The sequence below is a fragment of the Arvicanthis niloticus genome, chromosome 2 (genome assembly GCF_011762505.2).
Source record: "Arvicanthis niloticus isolate mArvNil1 chromosome 2, mArvNil1.pat.X, whole genome shotgun sequence".
Classification (NCBI taxonomy): Eukaryota; Metazoa; Chordata; class Mammalia; order Rodentia; family Muridae; genus Arvicanthis; species Arvicanthis niloticus.
Genome location: NC_047659.1, coordinates 107249066 through 107268203, shown reverse-complemented (window position 1 = coordinate 107268203; position 19138 = coordinate 107249066). Strand labels below are relative to the sequence as shown.

At 40.6% G+C, this 19138-nt stretch overlaps 1 protein-coding gene and 1 long non-coding RNA gene across 5 annotated transcripts in view; one reads left to right on the top strand and one right to left on the bottom strand.

Moving 5' to 3' along the window:
* Nucleotides 1-17117, bottom strand: part of Snap25 (synaptosome associated protein 25) — a 75990-nt gene extending 58873 nt beyond the window's left edge. Inside the window, exon 1 of one of the 2 annotated variants that reach the window (XM_034494631.2) lies at nucleotides 16954-17117. The gene's annotated coding sequence lies outside the window, so the exon portion shown is untranslated. The remainder of the gene's footprint in view (nucleotides 1-16953) is intronic. The other variant, XM_034494630.2, reaches the window with a different exon arrangement.
* The window catches only part of LOC143441444 (uncharacterized), a 169996-nt gene continuing 167206 nt past the window's right edge, over nucleotides 16349-19138 (top strand). For all 3 annotated transcript variants that reach the window (XR_013108837.1, XR_013108838.1, XR_013108839.1), the window contains exon 1: nucleotides 16349-16682. This is a non-coding gene — a long non-coding RNA (uncharacterized LOC143441444). The remainder of the gene's footprint in view (nucleotides 16683-19138) is intronic.

Genomic DNA, 19138 nt, shown 5'->3' with positions numbered 1-19138 from the left:
ATCAGGTAGACAACAGAATAAGATGTTTGCATTTATTTTTCCAGTCCAAAACTAGAGGGCATACTCATCATTGATGTTGTAAGGAAAACCATCTTCCTTTTTAAAAATTTTCTTCTGGATTTACACGGTAGTTGTGTCTGTGGTTCTGCTTCCTAAAAATGACTGGGTTCACATTCCAGGTGTCCTTTCGGCTCAAAGGCATTCAATTCTTTACTTAGGGCTCCAATGTTGACTGGGAAAGACACTGGAAAGCCTGTGGTGGTAGCATAGGAATGATCATTGGCTAGGTTTCCTGATTTATGTAACTGAGTAGAAGAAGGATAGCCTCAGGATAGACAGGAAAGACTCCATGCCTAGCTTGTGGCCAATGCAAAACCTTCCCTGACTCATGCTTTCAAAATAGCTGCATACCATTATATACATATATATATGTGTGTTGTGTGAAAATTGGCTTTGATCATCCTCCTTCCCATAATTCTTCCTTCCACATGGACTCTGTGCTTAGCTATGTGACTTCTTTGCCCATTTGGCCTAGACAGAGGATGAATTTTTTTTTCCATTGGTAGTGCCTCCCTAAACTCTGCCCACCCTCTCTAATTGTTTTCAAGAACTTTGCAAGACCTACTAAGTACACATGCAACACTAGGGCTAGCCTTTCTCATGGGAGACAAACAGTTCTGGCACCAATGATGCCCTAGCTGAGAGCCAGCAACAACCACCCACACAGAAGTGAACCCCTGCTACAGCCATTCAAACAGCTGCCTTGAAGAACCAAGTGCGTAACGAACATGCTCAATAAGAGGTGGTTGAGGTTTCAAGTCACTATGTATTGGGATGTTTGTTCTACAATGTAATATTTGTTCAGGGTCTCCAACTTATCACTAATGCCTGCATAATATGTGGCCTTCTCCTCTTCCTAGACAACTGGCTTTCTCCCTCCTTGCCACGTAGAGAACATAGGTATGAACATGGTCAAGAATCACCTCAGATGGCTTCATATCATTTTACATTTGGTACAGAATCTTTGTCTTACACTCTCATTAGTACTTTAAACTTATGGTCATTATTATTAGGCTTGCCACTAACTATTTGGTGCTATAATTTCAAAGAGATTACATATCACTATCTCACAAATTTGTCTTGAGGAGTATTTTGATAGTTGCATTTCAGTATAATTAATTTTGGCATGTAACCTTATGTGTCTTATGTACTAAAACATGTAACTCTGAAAAGGGACCTCACCACATTGCCAGCAGAAAAGAACAAAAAGCTAAGACCTTTGCAATTCTTTTCAGATAAAAACATGGTGGGTTGTTTGTTGCGGCTTACTTCTCAACCTTATTACTCAAAAAAGTGACGTAACATATGGAAACATCCACAAGAAAAAGATTTTAAAAATAAGTATATAGAGGTTGGGGATTTAGCTCAGTGGTAGAGTGCTTGCCTAGCAAGCGCAAGGCCCTGGGTTCGGTCCTCAGCTCTGAAAAAAAAAAAAAAAAAAAAAAGACCAAAAAAAAAAAAAAAAAAAAAAAAAAACCCAAGATATATAATATATTATATGTTTTATAAATACATATGTGAATTTCCAAAAGTTCTAGTCATTCCTGAATTGGCAACATTATAGAAGCAAAAGAAATTTCATAATTTTGGTAAGCAATGGAAACAAGTTCAAGCTTATATCTACACAACCAAGAAGATACTAAGGCTGCATATACTAGACAAGTATAGAAGATGAGTAGTACTATTAAAGAAAAAGTATAGTACTTCCAGAGACTCAGACTTAAAAAATTGGCAAATCTATCACTGATCAAATAAAATAAAGTTGTGTATATTTATTAAAGTGACGAGTCAATACTTTCTACTTCTGGAGTGGACATCTGGTCAACGTCCATCCTCTAATAGATTCCAGTATTGATTACTAGGTAATATTTTCAGGGCAGTCAAGTTTCTTATGCCCCGGTTTTAAAACTTGCAATGTAGTTATGGCATCTCTATTGTCTTTCTTGACAGAGCTTACATGAAGTTAAAACCTTAGATCACAATAAAAAAACAAGCTCGTAAAAAGAAGCAATTATCATTAAAGAGATGCAGGTTGAACCAGTGCAATTGTTTATTAAGTGAACTAATAAATTTACATCTGCTTATAGCAGATGTAGTTCACTTGCCTCACTAGCCTATCAAATCCAAAAGAAGTATGTCACCAGTGATTTAAAAAAGGACCTTATCAACTTCACTAAGTGGCAAGCTCTGTTTTACTGGGTCAGAGTTTTTAGTAGATTGGAAGAATGTAGCACATGAAATGTTTATTCGTGTGAATTTCAAACTAGGTAGAAAGCTGATTTCCACTTTAGTGATACATAAAGTCTTCATTCAGGAAACCAAAGTTGAGACTAATGTTAAGTTAAAAAAAAAAAGAGAAACAAAGGAAGGAAGGAAGGAAGGAAGGAAGGAAGGAAGGAAAGAAAGAAAGAAAGAAAGAAAGAAAGAAAGAAAGAAAGAAAGAAAGAAAGACTAAGCCCCCAGAACATCAGAGCAGAGATTAGAACTTGGACACTGAGGACAGAAGCTTGAACCTCAGCTTGTGGGTGCAGAGGTACCATGTGGAGTCTAAGAGCACACTTAGACAGTTTCTCTCTTTTATGGTCTGTGTACCTTTCTTTGTTTCATCATCCAATTAGATGCTGATTCTTAATGTTTGCTATCCCACTGGGCCAGAGATGACTCAACTTTACCTTGGTCCCCTTTGGCGACTGAGAAACAAGTTCTAATTAGTAGATACAGAGATGGGAAGTTATCACCCCCTCCTTGTGGTTAAGGAAAATTTGACATAGCTAAAATTATGTTGGTTGGGGCACAAACTTGCATCTTTTCCCTCTAGGCCATTCCTGATACTCATATACATCAAAGGCAATAGAAAGAACTGCAAGTGTGAAGGTCAGGCTTAATGGAAAATTTGTCACCTAGTTTAGTCTTCAATGCAATGTTTGCATAGGTTTGGTATTAATCTCAGTCCTTCAGCCTGCAGAGGCTTTACTTGTCCCAACTCATCAGTCAGTCTATCTGGGCTCATATATGGCCATGGTAAGAATTAAAATTAAACTAGGGAAGAAAGAAAACTGGAATCAGGGGCCAAATTATCTTCTCCCACTGCCACAGTGGGCCATACAGATCTTATAGTTATTTTTTTTTCCTCTGAACCTATAGTAATAGGTAACTTTGGTCTTGGAAATGGGGGACAAAATGAGAAAATAATTGGAAAATGTATCTCTATTGTTTAGACCAAAGTCTATTTGCCTTTGAGGGTAGCCAGTGATGCAGTCAGATGCAGTCATCACTGAGCCTAGAGATGATTTGAGCTTTGCTTAAGTGCCAAGTAACACCTCTCAGAGAATCCTAGTCTATATCCTCTCCTGTATTATTGTGTTCCTAGATTGTCAATCATTCTCCACTAGAAAATAAGTTTTATCATAATGTTGTCTTCTCTGTTTCTTCCCAGTGCTTAGAACAGTGCCTCAGATGGAATGGAGGAGCAGCAAATACTCAATGAATCTTGTGAGGGAGGATTATCCTACAGAACCATGAAAGTATGAACCCAAGAGGATATAAAATAGGCGTTTGTCTCTGTTGTTAAGTTTCCTAGTACAATTTCTTTTCTCTAAAGAAGAAGGTATTTTATTTACCCTAAAAGTTGGGGAGGAGAGTTATAGTGTCTGTGCTTTTAAATTTTAAAAAATTAAAACAATATAGAATTTTATAATTTATCGGTGAAACTCTGGATTCTCCAGGTACTGTGGTTGCAGGTTTGAGTACCATACCTACCAGCTCCATAGAGTCTGACTTAAAACCATTTCCATCCCTCAAACTATTTAGCCGTAGCCTTTTAGTAATACATTCCCATGATACTTCATTCCTTCCCATTTGATTGAACACGTGGTCCAAGCTGGGCCAATCAAAGGCCTTTCAAGAGAATCTTGAACATAGAGTCTAAGCAACAAAGATAGTTCCCTGTCCAAGAGTGGGTACACTGGAAGTATTAATCATGGCACACTTGCACTTTGTAGAGTCAGGAAGTGATTCTAACAACAGAAAGTGAATCCAACGGACAGAAAGAAGTAGAGATGGATAGGGAAGAATTAGAGGAAAAGGAGGGAGGAAATAGAAAGGAGCAGGCAGGGAGAGATCACTTATTTGGGAGTGTCTGAATGCTTACTTGGTTGTCTGACCTGTCTTCTCTTTAATTCTCACAGTTTGACTGTTTTTAAGTTTTTTAAACCAATACATTTCTCTTTTACCAAAACTACTTTACATTTTTGGTACTCCCATATGCAACACCCAAATAGCCATCTAATTAAAATATTATTCATGAAGCTTTGTTGTCAAAATATAAGATTTCCTATCCTGTTTTGAGGCTGTTCACTATCAGAGACCAAAGGTGATGAACAGGTGAGGAGATCCCCTTTTGAAGAATAAACCTTACCAAGATGGAAAATCTCAACCAGATAAGGCAGAGTGGCCTGAGCCTAGAGCCTGGTTGTAAGTCTTGCCATGTGGTGAGTACTTATATCTGGACCACGTGATTTCTTACTTTCTAAAAACACAATTGTACAAGTCTACTCCAGATCCTCGAATCTATGATTCTAAACAAGAAAGGGTAGAAAAGAAGGCAAATCTTGGGTAGGAGGATCATTTTCTCAAGGGCCACTGGTGTTCTGACCCAGGGTAGAAAGTAGGAATTCATAGAGTAAACGGAAGCTGGCCATTTATTGTGGGGGCCAGGGAAGCATTGACAGGCAGGCGTTGCTTTCACCTTCATACCTGGAGCATCTTTGTTCTCTTGTATCTTTCAGAGGCTGCAAGTTAGACTTCGTGTGGAGGAATGGGACTGCTGAGATTCTAAATTTTGACAAGCTTTAAGGAAACGATTCTAGAATACTAGATTGAGCCATTGTGATAAGAAGCAAATCACGAGGACTCCATTGACTGCTCACCTCCCACCCTTGTCCTCACTCTGTGGACAGTTAGCTTCTGTATCATTCAAATTTATTCTGTGCTGTAGCAGGATCTTTAGCATTGAGTCAGAAGTAGCAGAAGCTGGAAGAATAGTTTACTCCCTAATAAGGGCTCATCAATTATCTCACAAAATAGGAATCTCTGTTCCTTGGCATGGCTAGTATTAGGGAAGTGACTTTCAAGAGTCTCTCTACTATTGGTCACATCCAACATCATCAAAGTGCTCTTTGAGGCAGGAAGTAGGCGGTGAGCATCGTAACAACCTCTCACTTGGCTTTATCTCTAAGATTTGCATGGCCATAGTCAAGTTGAATGTTCTGCTTCTGAAAATTGTAAGCTCACTGAGGGAGTTCTTGGTCCTCCGAAAGGTGAGACCTAAGGTTTTCTAGCTGTCCTGTCTGACTGTCCATATTTCTGCAGTCCTTTGTTTTCACAGGTCTCAATACTGGAAAGGGCCAAGAAGTCTGGTAATCAGACTTTGGCTATAACCATGGGCTCACCACAAAACTGGCTTTAAGAAAATAGCTATGTGTTTTTACCATTAACCCTTACATATGTATAAGCTCGTTCATGGGTAGAAGGGTAGCAATCAATACCTTAAGATCCTTAGAAATAGCTTGACCAACACTATCTTAAGTGTGGAAAATAGCATCTACTGCTTGGTATGTTGCTATAGAGATTAAACTTAAAACTAACTACAATAGATAGGACTATAAAAGCTGTCATGCAGCAGATGCTAATATGAAGATATAGGGAGCTTGAACAACCTTTCCCAGCAGGACCTTTTGCCATGTAGGCCTAAATTTGTAGGAATTCTCCCCAAAGCAGACTGGGGGCTCACCACTGCAAGGCGGCATCGGGCAACCTTCTCCATGTTCGACAGGGAATTTTGATGTGAACACAACTTTGGAGCATTTTGGACTTCATAATTGCATTTTATGTTTATTAGCTTATAGGGGATGCTAAATGTTTTAAATACATGCAGTTATCAGTACCAAGTCTGACTAAAGAAAGACCCAGTGTTTGCATTTCTTTGCTTGTATATCGTGTGCATGTACAAAAAAAAAAGTACACACGTCAATCTGATAAGGAACCTAACCCCACCCCACAAACCAGCATGTTGCAGCAGCAGCAGCAGCAGCAGCAGCAGCAGCAGGAGCAGCAGCAACAAAAACCTCTCAGCACAAAGCTGAAAACAAACAGCACCAACAGATGTGGTTTGGTGATGGTTCATTGAACAGCTCGAAGCACATTTCTTTTGCACAGTGAAATATATTTTTCATATTTCCTTTGTTTCCCTCAAGGGTCCTTGAAATGCAATGCATACAGCAAGAGGGGGTTAGCGTTTACTTAAGTGAAAACTGAGCCTCTTTGGGCATCTAAACATAATTCTAAGGATCGCGAGGCCATTCCCAAAGCAGAGATGCTATCAAAGGTGTTTTTAAATTCTTTCCCAAATAGAAAAATCAAATACTCCTGATACATTTCCCCCAATTTATCATGTATGCTGTTAAAGCGAAAAAGTAATGTGATACCTTGAGCCATTGATTCTCTGAAAAGAAAACACAATAGAGAAGAAAAGAAGCACATTACCTTCAAATAACCTGCAATCAAGAATGCTAGAAGTATGTCTTGGCAAACATTGGCTAACAGAATGCAGCCACCCACCTGACTTCCCCTTTTAGAGGGTGAGAGGTAGCAACAACAGTAGTTCCTTAAGACCTCATGGCATCCGCTTGGCATTCATAGTAGCCACCTCTTTTTCTTTACATCTGTGAACACCAGGATCAGTTCAGTTCAGGTGGGTTGTTCAAGGTTGTACAGTTAATATGGTTGGAGTGGTCTGCAGCCTCTGCCTGTGTCCAGTGCTCAGTGAACTCATCTGAACATTTGGTTGTCTCTGGTCATTCATACCATCATAAGCACCTAACTTAGCCTGGAAGACTATGCTCTTGGAGGTTTGCTGATTCACTGGCAGCATGTAGTCCATCAGAGCAGTGTTTCTCAACCTGTGTGTTACAACCCCTTTGGGGGGGGGGGTGTCAAACAACCTTTTCATAGGGGTGTCATATCAGATGTCCTGAATATCAGCTATGTACATTGTGATTCACAACAGTAGCAAAACTACAGTTATGAAGTAGCAATGAAATAATCTTATGGTTGGGGGGTGGGTCATCACAATATGAGGAACTGCACTAAAGGGTTGCAGCATTAGGAAGGTTGAGAACAACTGTGTTAGAAGGTCTCAATGGATTATATATAAATGTGGAAAACTCATGGGTAGAAAGAACAAAATGTGGATTTTACAGTCACAGAGACAAGAGCTCTAAACAGTTTAACTGTTTCTAAGGCGATTATGTGAAATAACCTAAGCCAGAAGTTGAGTGTAATATGTAGCAGGCATTTAGCCAATTATTTGTTATTTTCTTTGTGGTCATTCTACTGTTTATATATTTCACTGAAAGCAGACACAGAGTTACCATCTACTGGTTTTTAAAACGTACTTTATGAGAAAGTGTAGAGAAAAAGGCATACAAAATTCCTTATTCAGTTGGTGGTATACATTGGTTTCACTACGATAAATGAGGCTGATAGGCTATGCCTATTTTTCCTCTTCTAAAAAAAGAGGATGCGGGACACTGGAAGCTAAAGGACAGTTTTGCAGAAAGCCAAATCAACATGGACAGCACGTATACAACATGCCGATCCTAATAAAGCAGTGTGTGCTTCTGAAGACAAGGGCTGGCCAACGGCACAAATCAATGCCTCAGTCTATGTATGGGCAAGATTAAAAATATCATTTGATCCTAATGAATAATAGAGACCTTTAAATGTGTGCATGCTGCATGCTAAATACCTTGGCTTCCTACGTGAAAACGACTTAAATCACACTTAGGTAATGGTTGTTAATCTCTGAATGCAGTTCGGCTTTTAGCATTACTTTTCCCGAGGATTCTCTAGGCTTCATTAGCATTTTAACCCCTGGCTCATAGATGATAAAACATCATAGTAGAGTAATAAATTCTTTACCATAGTTTGGTAGCTAGTTGAGGTAAGACATGTCTTTCAGACAAAATGTTATCCCAACATTTAGGGTGAATCTACTTGCAGAACTACAAAACATTTACTCTGTTTTCCAGATTGAAATGTCTGGTTAATACAAGCCAGAACTAGTTACCAGGGTGAAATTCATTTCTCTGAAAAAAAAAAAAATGACGATATCTTCAGTCACTCGCTCATCCCAATCGACCTGGTACGTGAAGGGTACTAAAAAACCAAGAGCTGTCATCTCTGATCTCTAGGGCTTCTATATTCTACTAAGGAAGAAAAATGTATAGGTAGGTAATTATAAAGTTATGCCATAAACCTAGGCATAAAACCAAGGCAGGTGGAAATGGAACCACAGTTAACTGATAAGCAGAAGTAAAATTCTAAAAGTGGGGGTTAAGGAAATAAACTATATTCTACTTCATTCCGAATCTCTGACTGATGGCCCCTAAGGGGGAGATTTCAGAGGAGGAAAGTTCAAAAATACTGCATTTTCCCTCCTTGCACCTTGTTTTTGCATTTCTTCATGCATTTCAGATTAAAGAGTAGGTTTTCTGGCTTAGAAGATACCAAGATTCTTGATGCTTGGGTCTTTCCCCTTGGTAAGAAGTGATTTACACAGGCAGGTATCCCTATGAAGATGGATGCTGATATACAAAACTATATTTAAGGGAGATATAGTGTCTTGTGATTGTCATGTAAATGAAGACAAATGTGATTGTCATGTAAATGAAGACAAATTTAACCAAAGACCTGTCTTAGTTATTTATTTAGTCTAGGTGACTAAGTATGTTTCTTAATATATTCATTCATGATAAAGTAGCCTTGCTGTAGGTACTGACCATTACAGGAAACCTTAGGTCAATTGCATCTGTTGAATTTTTTTAATGTGTGTGTGTGTATGCCTGGGTGTTCATTTATTTGGGTGCTTTATATGTTTAGAGGTCAGAGGATAGCTTCAGGAATGTCAGGGATTCAAGAATAACATCTGCTTCATTTGAGGCAGGGTCTGTCGATGGTATGGAGTTCATCATTTAGGATGGAGTAGCTGGCCAGTAAGCTCCAGTCCTCCAGTCTCTGTCTTTCCAGCACTGAGACTGCAGGAATGGGCCACTATGCCCGGTTTTTCATGTGGATTCTGAAGATTACATTCAGGTCCTTCTGCTTGCAAGACAAACAACCTTACTCACTCCATGATCTTTATAGCTTCCATGTTCTCTTTTAAGTTGGGTTAAAAGAAAGAGATCCTACTAAAACATGTCTCCTAAAGTATTTATATCTGGATAGGGTATGCTTAACATGTCATACTGAGAGCAGAAACATTTATTTTCTTTACTACTGTGTCTGCAGAACCAGTATAGTGTTTTCTGGGAAAATGGTAGGTTGTTCAGAAAATGTTTGCTGAATGAATGAATGAATGAATGAATGTGTTACAGTAACTACTGATGATGTTTGAGGAGTTCATTGACAAGTTGGAAAATCCCATAATGTTCAACAATTTCTCAAACATAAATCAGGAATATGGTTTTAATTTCTAGTAAAGATCTCACAAAGTTATAATGACTTTCTCATTAGGACAAAAACCACCATTTGACAGGACTACCTCATATGAAAACATTTCATTGATGTTCTTCCCAGCAGGCTTTCTGGCATTTATCTCCCTTTACTTTCTACTTATCCAATTTAAAAAAAAAAAAAGTCACAGTGTGATTTATCTATGGCTGGCCATCAGGCCAACGTCTACTAACTACAGAAGAATTTAAGAAATTTGCTGTTTGTATTTCCCAGTTTGTTTTTTTCTGACGCTGTAAAAGAGAAATATAAACAAAGGATATCAATAGCTTGGCCCCAGACTCTCTATGGAAAGGGAATCCAGTCCAGTTTGCCTGTCTCTCAAAGCTCATCTGAGAGCATTGTCTAAAACAGAAATGAGGCAGGAGTGCAGGGCTGCACTGTGGCCTCAGGGGGGCACCAGAGAGAGGCTTTCGTTTCCACCTATGCTGCCCAGAATAGGGCAGAAACCACTGACTCAAGCCTTGCAGCCATGGATGTCATCTTCTAAGTTCAAAAATCTAGAACCAGTGTCATCAGAATGGAAGAAATGAAGGGGAAGCCGAGACCTGATGCTCAGTTGGTAGAACTTGTTACTTTGGAAAAAAATCGCCCTGCCCTTGATGTCAAAACAAACAAACAAACAAACAAAACAAAACAAAACAACAAAAAAACGGGCCGTCCACCTGAGAAGCCAAGAAGTGAGTCAACAGATCGAACAGAATCGTCAATCATGGAATTATCAAGCCAAAACAGCAGCAAAAGGATCAGATTTATCTTTCTTGGGTCAAACAAGAAGCCATAAACTTAGCAGAGCAGTTATTTAGCTTCAACTCCAAGTAGATATCAAAAGTCACTTTCAGACTGACAGAAAAGGGGACATTAATCTTTAAAACAGGCTTTCCCCCTTGGGTTTTTTTTTTTTTTTTTTTTTTTTTTTTCGTTTGTTTTGTTTTGTTTTTTTGGAGATACAGACTTGTTTATAACAACCCGTTAACTGTTGTAAAGGTTAATGTTTGTGAGTCAGCAAAAACCAACAAGCAAACGGTGACGATCTTTTCTTGCCGTGTAACAGTTTACCTGCATGGAGCAATGCTGGAATCTGAAGTCAACTATAAAGAGAAGATGTGGATTTTTGTCTCTGTCTCTCTGAAGGTCTCCATCTCTCCGTTTCTCAGTCTCTCCATCTCCCTTCCTCCTTACCCCAGTCTCTCTCTCTCTCTCTCTCTCTCTCTCTCTCTCTCTCTCTCTCTCTCTCTCTCTCTCTCTCTCTATCTATCTCGTGTGTGTGTGTGTGTGTGTGTGTGTAAAACCCAGAGCCTCACATATGGTAAGCAAGTGCTCAACTACTGAGCTGTACCCTCAACCCTGTGTGATCAATTTTTGCACTAATTATATCTTGAAGTGAAAATTCAAAACTAATTTATTTTTACAAGGAATTTAAAATGTTTGGGAAAGCTGCAGGATATAGCTTGTACTAGAGGATCATGAATCTGAATAAGGAGGGCAGACACTCAAAGCAGGCAGGGATGATGCAGAACAGAGCTTTGAGGCAAGAGGCAGGATTTCTTGTCTGACCCGAAAGACAATGTCAAATAATTCGGGGTGGGGGAGTATACGAAAAAACTAAGAAAGGGATATGATACCGGGGACCCCTGAATCCTAAGATCTGTGACTGCAGGTTGACAGCCGAAGCATTGCTGAGACAACGGGAGCCGAAAGCCTTTCTTCTGAGGCCTGTACACATTGCTGAGGCATTTCAACTGCGTCAGAATGGCAGCCGTACTGACCAGCACAGTCTGCAGATGAGGAGACCAGGTTTTTACAGGGCCCCAGCCGGTTATTAGAAGACTGATTCCCAAACAGGAAATTATAAGCAGTTGCTTCAGGAGAGCCGTGGGACTCCTGGCTGCCAACCAGCATCCTCACAGGCATTGCCTTGCTGCCCAAACGAGGAGGAAAGGATGGAAAAAATTCGTGTGCAGAGGCCTGCAGTATAGTTTAGGGAATGAGTGCTTGCTTAGCATCGTTAATTCTCTGGGTTCAATCCTGGCTGTCTGTCTATCCATCTATCCATCTCTCTCTCTCTCTCTCTCTCTCTCTCTCTCTCTCTCTCTCTCTCTCTCATTATCATCTATCTTTCTATTTATCCATCTATCACCTATCATCTATCATCCATCTATCTATCAATGTATATTCACTGTTATTCCTTTGACCAACAAGAATAGCAATGACACAAGAAGCAACAGAGTACATTCAGCTAACAACCTGGTGTCTGGAACCAGACTGACTACAGTTATTCCTGTTCTGCTCTCTGATATATGATTTAGCTTCTCTGGTCTCTATCTCAGCCACTTCATCTGTAAAACTGAGATGATAAGAGTACAAAGAGTTGGTAGTATAAAGTCACTACCAACACTTGGTGAAGTAGCAGCGGAGGTGGCTCAGGCCATCCCACTCCCCAAAGTACTACCGATTAGTCACTGCCTTAGGCATCTCTGTCCTTTAAAATTGAATTCATGGCTTACTAAATGCTATTGTATTGTATCAGATGCAAGACTGTAGTTTACATAGGTTATTGAAAAATCAGTATCCACTTTAACCTTTTCACAGGAAGAAGTACAGCGAGTGATCTTGGTGAAGATAATAATGTAAAAAAAAAAAACCACAGATATTGTTATAGCAATAATAGCAATTCTGAAGTCTCTTTCCTTTCATGGAACTAATTTCTTTGAAACAGTTTCTCCACTCACCGTGTCTTGCTTCCTTGACACTGTGGTTCATTTCTTCCTTTTCTCTTACCTGAGAAAGGTCCTCTGGACCCAGCTTGACAACCTCCTCTTAAAGTTTCAATGACATCCCTTGTCCCCAATTTCCCATGGGTAGTGAGCTGGGAGATCAAAACGTTACCTCAGCACATTTCTCCTGCCAGTGTTTTGGTAAATAGCAAAAAAAGAGGAAGTCACATTGTGTTTCCATCAAAAGGGAAGTAACAAAATCTATGCTTGTAACTGCCATTTCTTCCTCTGCAGGAATGAGGATGTTGGCTATTTTGGCTTAGTATTTCTGTCAGTATTTGGAATTTTGACGTTCTATTATGGGAGTGGCAACTACAAGGTTAAAAAAAAGAAATGTGTGTAGTTTAAGACCTCAACCCAGTTCTGGGATATAGGGAACCAGGAAGAATCAGCCTGTTTAGTGGAAAAGAAATGTGTTCTATTATCCACCTCTGCTCACCCCAGCTTTATAAAATGTTACCATCCTCCAGCCCCCACTTTTAGGCACTGATTATATTTGTCATGCAGCACAAAACATATTGTGAAAAACTAACCCCTTTCCTACTGCGATTCAGTGCATTTGCCAATGTGGAATATTCAGAGGGAGAAAGAGAGAGCAGGTGGGGCAGTATCTACACCATGTTTAGTATTCAAACGTACATTCTAGGATATCCGATCATCTGGTTTCTGACCTGCTTTTTAATTTCCCTAGCATGTTCTCATCTCAAGTAGTGTGTTCTAGTTAAATATAGAACACCGAAACTATAATTCACTTACGGGTAGGGACTGTATGTCCATGTAGGTATGCATATCCTAGAGAGCCATGGTAAATAATATTTAAATGCAGGATTTGTTGTTGTTGTTATTGTTTTTAATGAATCACCCTTGATGATAGTGATGTGTTTCCTTCTAATTCCGGGGATTGAACTACTCTGTTAATTTCTGGGTGTTAGCCAGAACCTCGTTGCTTTGTTAGTTATATTAGTTTCTGCTCAGACATCAACTTTAGGGTATAATACCTAATTCTAAGATTGTCATTCAAAGCCTTCCACAGGGGGTTCTAATTCTGTTCTAGAAAACTCTATACACGCTTTCAACCATCTCCAAATGACTAGACATTGCAGGATTCACTGAGGAAAGATAGCTCGGCTTACATAACTTGACGTTGTTTACTTGGCAGGCCGTTCTAATTTTTTTCAACCTCCCAAGCCAGCACAAGACATATGTCTGCTTTCATTTTGCCCTCCTTTGAAACCCTGTCCTCACCATCACTCACATTTACTTACACATGGATTTCTTACACTCTCATATTTTTTCCTGTTGTTTTACGGCTTTTTCATGTTGGATTTCTGTGATAAGTTTTATTACTTACCATTTAAATTACTTACCATTTAAATTTAAATTTAGCATCTCTATTTAAATTACTAGATGCTAAACTTACTGAGGTCAAAAACCATATAACCATGTAATTTTATATCCCCCCCCCCCCCGTGGAGTCGATTTATGTATCTGGTGCTTTCTGACTGATCAATATCTTCCTATTAGGTTGGTGCCTGCTGGCAAGGGATGACATTGCAGAATGTATCCAGCGCTGAGGCCAAACCCATAATTTTCCCTGCTTTTCTAGCACTGTAAAGCAATCTCATAATGTAAGAGGCATTGTTTATTGGTAGTGTATCATTTAAAAATCAGGATTTTTCTTTTGTTTCTTCCTTTAATCTCTTGATTACATTGTGTTTATTTCTACAGTGGTCAGAGCCAACAGTTCTCCTGAAGGCCAGCTGCTATGCAGTTGTTGGGTGTCACTGGAGGAGAAATCAATTGTTCAGCTGACAATCTTTACTCTGAGGTTAACTTCAGAGTTTAGGAATATCATCTAACAAATTAAGGGGCAGCTTGCCTTTGAGCCGTGAATATTTTATAAAGTAAAAGTTAAATTATCAATATTTGGGAGATTGCACCATGAAGAGATTGTAGACATTGTAAATTATTTTGTGCTGGGAATGCCAAATGTGGAAAACAACAATAAACAAACAAGCATGTCCCATCCCAGTGTCTGCAGGAGTGTTTCCTGGGTTCTCCTTATTCCTCTGTGCTCCCACCTCCTTCACCACATTGTCTGGGATTTTCAGAATTCAAACTTAAAATGAAAAAAAAATCTTATTATTTTTCCTGTTGAAGATTTTCCATGACATAAATGTTAAATCTATGTCCCAGGTACATCATTTCCTCAGCTACCTGTCCTATATTTAGCTATATAATTACTCATATTGCCTCCTTCTCCCACCTCAGCACCCTTGGGCAGCTTTACTGCAGTGCTGTACCCCTCTCCTTCATCTTCCACCATCCAGTAAACCTAACAGTAATTACTAACATTCAAGCACATAATTCAGGCAGCATTAGGCTTTGCATTTGCCGCAACTGCGCAGAACTGTCTGGATATGCACTATAACGGTAAAGCATTTAAACAGACTCCTCCCCATACTTCTCCCCCACCTCCCATCAATGAAACATAGTTGTTTATTATATCTGAAGACTTCAGAGTTATAAGCTCCCATGCAGCTACACAATCTTGAACAAATTTCCACTGAAAGCAATTTACATCTACACACAATAATATACCAGCATATACATACGTGGAAGCGCATGATTTTTATAGAAAGGAAAGAGAACCCACAAATAAATAGCTGGGGATAAAACAACTCTTTTTAATATACAGGGAATTTTAGTAACTTTGGAAGATAGATGATTGTAGTTATAACTAAATAAACACAATTCAAGACCTTTGGGAGGGGGTCTTTAAAAGGGCTCCTGCTAGCATGTCTTTAATGCGTTATATACATCCTTATACATGAAGCTGTTATTCTCAGCTAACAGCTGCTGAAAGCATATCATTTTAGTCCTGATACATTCATGACAATTATGAGAATCTAAATTAAACAGATATTTATCATCGTGACAATTTTTTGCTCATGCGGAGTCTCCAAGCCTCAGAGCAGAAAATAGTTATCATGACCTCAGCAAAATCCTGCAGTGCCATAATAGAAATTGCAGTGAATCTCGGGGTCAGATTCCTGCTTCAGCCTATGCATAACCTGAAGGACATGTTTGAGTTCTCCCGGGGATGACCATTCTTAATGTCAAAATCTACAGCAATCAATCTGCCATAACCAGTGTTGATATGAAATGTACTAACTCCAAAATCATAGCCAAAGAGACTGAAATTTCTTTTTCGCTGTGTATGCTTATTTCTACCTAGTTTTAATGATAAAGGGAGAACGACAAACAGATTTATTCCTAAAATGAGTTATACTTAGTTCAGATAACCCATATTTTTAATAAAAAAAACACAAGGAAGGAAATTTCCTATAAATAGATAGTACTAGCATTACCATATAAGCCCACTTGAACCCACCTAATATCAACAGACATATCTACCCCCTGTTAAAAACAAAAAATACAGTATTCATGTCATAATGGAGGATAAGTGACCGTTTTTAGAAGTATGGTTTTTTTTGTTTTGTTTTGTTGTTTTGTTTTTCTCTAAACCAATGCACAGGGGGAAATACAGAAGGCTTCTACAAGTAGTCTGTTATTTCTTGAGGCTATGTGGGAGGTGAGGAGGAGAGCAGGCAATTGTCTGTAAATAAATCCCTGTTGACAGGATTTATTCTTCTGCCTTTCTTTTAATCTACTATGCCAGATCTATTAAGACTTTTCTCTAAGACCTGGATCTCAGAGAGAAAATTTGGCTTCCAGCCCTAGCCAGGCATCTCTGCAGCAGGTACTGCGGCGCTGCAGCCGGATCGCTGTCCGCGGTGCTGAAAGGTCAGGGCGCCGACGCGGGCGCCGAGCACTCCTGTCCAGGGTGCTGAGCTCCGGCCATCGCACCCCCCCCCCCCCACCAGCCTAGCCCACCGCGCCAATCCCCCAGAGCTCTCCCACTCTGCAGCACCTGCCCGCCTGTAGCTGACTTAGGGCAGGCGGCATAAATCAAGTCTGTGGGGTATGGAGGCTGCTGCCGCTGCCGTAGCTCATCTTGCCCAGAGCGGGAACTGCCCCCCCCCCCTTTCTCCTTTCGCCTCCCCAGCGCCCACACCCTGCCTTCTCATCTCCCTTGGGTAGCAGTGCCCTAAACACTACAGTCATAATCACAGGGTTGGAACGAACGACAAGATCGTGTTTTGCTTTTCAATTTTAGTCTACAGAAAGGAAAAACCCCACAACCCTAATAACCTAAACATATCTCAAAACTGCATCGAAGATGGAAGAGGGTCCCACGGCTGCTTCAAAAGAGTAAGTTATTATTCTGTACACATCCTCGCTGTTTCTTCCCACCACTCCATCTGCAGTGTCCCCATTCACTCTTCTCTAAACACCTCACCTCGAAAATACTTTTATGTAGCCCCAGGCGAGAGTCTAGGCAGACGTGCACAGAGGGAATACCGCACCCTAAGTGCACCAATACTTGTATTTACCCAGGCTCACTTGGGCTGCCAGCTGCAGTCCCTTCTGTGTATGCAGCCATGCAGGGCTAGGACCAGAATCGGGGGAGGGGGCTTTTTACCTTGCCTCTCCAGAGGATGCTGTCCGCTGATCCCCGCAGGTAGCAAGAGTGGAGGAGCCGCCGCGTAGGGAGGGAAGGAAAGACAGCTCCAGACCTCCCCGAGGTTTCGTCTTCAATGCAACGTGAGCTCTGCCCTCATCAAAGATGGCCGTTCCTTTGACGTCAGCAGCTTTTAATAGCCGGCTCCGCGAGGGGCGGGGAGGAAGTGTGATGGGGGAGGGAGGAGGGAGGAAGGTGGCTGGGGGCGGTAGGGGAGGAGCCGGGAGGTGCGGAGCGCTTGACTCAGCTCCCTGAGCGCTTTGCAGCAACCTTTTTTATTTCAATCTTTTATAAAGATCCAAATGGAGCGATTCTTTTGACTCCATTTTAGCACCGTCTTGGGAAACACATATTTCTGTTTTCCTGATGGCCTATGCCTTTGCTTATGTGTGCATGCATATGTGAATATATGTATGTATACGTGTGTTTGGAATGTATATACAATTATAATAATGTAAATACATACATATTTATATGTAAAACGTTCCCCTGCTGATTTGTCTTTGGTTGAGTCTCAGACACAAGAGGAAGGGTGATGATGTGAGGGATTGGGATTTCTGTAGTGATTTATTTTCTCCAGAGAAGAGGGTCAGTCCGAAGAGGCATTCCCCTCCGCTCTCACCAGCTCCTTGCATGACCAGGTTACTCAGGTTGCTATTTTTATGAGTAATTATTGTATTAAAGCAGCATTGCAGGTTTAGAGTTCTTATTTAATCATGGCCAGCTGGGGGGGAAGACTCACACTTTCTTTTAAAGTACGTCAGAGCAGTTATCCCCGAGATAACACTTGAGGTGGGAAAAGGGAAGCTAGTTACTAGCTTGGGTTTGCAGGGCTCGGGGCTTTGAGTTGCGAGTTGTTTGCCCAGGGCTAATAGATGACGTTGTATCCGTTTGAATTTGCAGTCTGGGCCTAGGGTGGTGTTCGGGTTTCTTAGAACATGTCCAGGGGACCGTGCATGCATGTCCAGACATCCGGAGGGAAGGTGGCTAGGACCGGACAGAATCTGGAGGGTCACTCATTACATAAGCCCCTGATACTTGCAGCGGCCAACCCTCTGAAGCTCGGGGCCTGGTATGAGTAAGAATGTCTACTTCTCCTGGATCCGATGAAAGATTAGAAGTAATAGCCACACAACATAATCCTGTCTTCACTTGTCGTGCGTCAGGAGCCATCAGGAGCTGGGGAGGGCGGGCGGTGATATGCAAATAGTTCGGTGGTGCAGCCTCTGGATGATTCACAGGTGTTGGGGAGGTTGTCCGGGTTCTAGGCAGGGAGGGAGAGCTGGGGAGCGCGTGGGAGGTGGGGACCTCGTCTCAGGAACTGTTTGTACTTTTCCGCGGAGGATGCGATTAGAAGTCGTGCCTTGCAATCTTAAAACTTGATGGCCTCTTGGGCGATGGAAAATCTCTCTCTCTCTCTCTCTCTCTCTCTCTCTCTCTCTCTCTCTCTCTCTCTCTCTCTCTCTCTCTCTCACACACACACACACTTAAAACTGGATCTGAAAAGCAAAGCGTAAACGCCCCCCACCCTGTCTCGATAACACACACACACACACACACACACACACACACACACACACACGCACGCACAAGCTTGCTGGCTTTAAAGGCAAGCTTAGGTAATAAAGCTTTTAATTAATTGTAGGCGAAGAGAGACTGGTAGCCGAGGGAGGAGGAATTGCGTGGACGAGAAGAACAGAATTCGCTTTTTCTTAAAGATACCTAGACACAAAGGATATTTTGAAACCATAATCTTTGCGATGATGATGATGTTTGGAGTTTTATTAAAACCAGATTCCTGAAATATTACTGCTGCAATTTGCTTAGTTAATTTTTCATTCAACATTTAAATTTCTATACAACAGAAAAAAATATGCTTGGTTCTCACTCAGCTGTCATGCTAGCTCTTATTTTCAATATAAATATAAATTCTCTTAGGAATAGGCTTAAGAATATAATCTTTTTCAGTTGTGATATGACTTGGAAAGAAAAGGCAGCATGCAGGGTTGGCAGAGACAGTCAAACTACCCTGAAGTAAGAAGAAAGAAAATATGTATAGGGCCCTCCGACTAGAAATCATTCAGGCAGAAAGTATGTGAAAGATTGGAGGCGGGGGATTTTCCTTCTTTTTTTTTTTTTTTTTTTT